The sequence below is a fragment of the Triticum urartu genome, chromosome 7A (genome assembly GCF_056163025.1).
Source record: "Triticum urartu cultivar PI428250 chromosome 7A, HENAU_Tu73, whole genome shotgun sequence".
Classification (NCBI taxonomy): Eukaryota; Viridiplantae; Streptophyta; class Magnoliopsida; order Poales; family Poaceae; genus Triticum; species Triticum urartu.
In genome coordinates this window covers 634898623-634901061 of record NC_141879.1, presented here as the reverse complement: position 1 = coordinate 634901061, position 2439 = coordinate 634898623, and the positions used below count along the sequence as shown (strand labels likewise).

The window sequence follows — 2439 nt, the reverse complement described above, 5'->3', positions numbered from 1 at the left end:
TTTTTTTCTTCGGAAGAGCAGATATGTCGAGTCCATTTGTTTGGTCCATGGTTGAATTTTGACAAAAAAGAAACTGACTTTTTTCTTGAATTTTGTGAAAATGTTCATAAATATGAAAAAAAATCATAGAATTCGGCAAAAAAATCTTTTTAAAAAAGATCATGGACTTCAAAAAAAATATTTGCGGAATCGAAAAGGAGTTCAAGAATTCGACAAAATTTCACAATTTTAGATTTGTGAAAATTTCTTAAATTTGAAATTAAAATCAGAAATTTAAAAAACATCACAATTTTGAAAAAAGTCCGCAAAATTAAAATGGAAAAAGCAAAAAAAAAAAAAACTGGCCGAACTGGACAAAAGCCTGTGAAACACGAAAAGCAGAAGAACCCAACCAAAATACCCTGAGGAGACCTTCTAGAAAGTTTCCAAAACCAGTCTTGGGACATGTCTTGGGGCGGCCTATTTCGCTAGTGAAGGATAGAGCGTGTGCGTATGTTACAGATAAGGAAGGGAGTGGTGGTTTAAGCAAAAATCCTAATATGAGCTCCAGCTCAAATGCTCTTAGCATGAGTAGTAAAATCAAAAAATAAAACCAAAGAGCATTCAAAATATTCTTGTTTTTCTGGCAAACATTTAGAAATGTGCTGAGTGAAATTTTCATCATCATATCACATTTGTGGAAGTCGTGGCAAAAGGATAAAATCAGCGCTCCAAAATGCTTTCAAAAGTAGCATCAATCTTATCTTTTTGCCGTGACTTTTACCAATGTAATTCCAAGATGAAACTTTGCAAGCACTCCAAACATTTGTTAATGTTTTCCACACACACACAAAATACTGAATTGTTTTTCATTTTTTTTATGATTTTCCCATTCACCCGGGCTGTCCATGTCCTTGAGCCTAAGTAGGAATCGGCATCGACAGGATCGTCGGTCGTAATCTCCACTGCGGGAAAAGCAAGGAATTTGCGGCAATCGGAAATGCAATTCCCAGGATGTCAGATGGGGACTTGAGGTGTCCCATTGCAATGTACTTCGTCAATCAATCAAAAAGACAAAAAAAATAAAAAATCAACGCGGCTTTGCCATCGAAAACTCACCACACTCGTCTACTGTTTCCGCAAAACAATCAAGGAAATCACCTGACCACGCTCACGGCTCACCTCGTAGGTGTAGGTATAGCCATGTCGTCAAGTATCTCTCCCCTCCACAGAGTAGTCGACGCCCGCCGGTGGGACGCGGAGCCCTTCCTGGGCCGTCTAGTGATCGTGGTCCACGCCGCCTTCCTCGAGGCGGGCTTCATCGTACGCCGCCGCGGGGACCCGTCGCGTTGCCGGCTTCCGACGGAGGCAGGCGCGACGGCCTCGACCCTGTCCTTGGAGTACACTGCGCCGCAACTGCTGCCCCGGCACGACACGGACGGTGCCGCGCTGAGGATATGCACCGACGGGCAGTGTTTCCTTTTCTACGTGCAAGTAAGCTCTGTCCGGAGGACCGGCGGCACGTACTGGGCGTGCCTCGACGTGCTCTCCGCCGCGTCGCTCCTATCTGGCGGTCTGGACGACACGGGGCGCCAGCTGCTCGGGACGGCCTCCACGCTCTGGAGGACGGTCATCGACGGGCTCTGCCGGCGCCTCCTCTCGGACCTATGCCGCGAGCACGGCGTGGTGCCGGGACGAGCCCCCACACTCATGTCCCTCCCGAGCGACGCCATGCTGGCGATCCTGGCGAGGCTCCCGGACGGGAAGGACCTCTTGAGGGTGGAGAGCACCTGCACGGAGCTGAGGCGCCTTGTGGGCGGCCGAGACCGAGACCGCGAGCTCTCTGGCTGCCCAGGTACAAGGCGCTGGCACGGAACACGCAGTGCTGGTCGCTCCGCGGCGGCTCCGACGAGGAATTGCGTGGGACGAGCTGGAAGGAGATGTTTGTGTGGGCCACGCGACTTGCCTTTGAGTAGAGCAGCGGACTGTTCATCCCAACCCACCATGTTGTAGTTACCCTAAAAAAAAAGGTACAAAGTTGTAGTAGTAATATTTAAAATGTAAAATGTATTGTAAGAAAAAAAAATAGGAATGCCCTTGAAGTTATATATTGTGTAAGGGCATCTAAATGCCACCCTCAAACCGTCCGCATCAGGGCCGTCTCCAGAAATTTGGGGGCCCAGGGCGAAATGCAAAATGTGGCCCTAAATTTGGAAATTTTTCATATGACTAAGACATATGTGCATTTAATTATATTACTTCAAATGTATGCAATTTCGTAAGATATTTAGAAATATTTCAAAAAAACTAATGCAAAAAGAGTAAAGGTGATACAAGTGATAAACTAAACACATGTTCTACCAAAAAGCAAAACAAAAGTCATGATTGAAACATTACATGAGTTATAAGCCCATCTTTATGGCGAATAAAACAAAATAGTACCTTGAAAATGGCACTACA

General features: G+C 46.0%; 1 pseudogene; it reads left to right on the top strand.

Annotated features, from left to right (window-relative positions):
- The first annotated feature begins 1180 nt into the window (after window positions 1-1180).
- Window positions 1181-2016, top strand: LOC147960895 (uncharacterized; annotated as a pseudogene).
- Window positions 2017-2439: the final 423 nt, after the last annotated feature.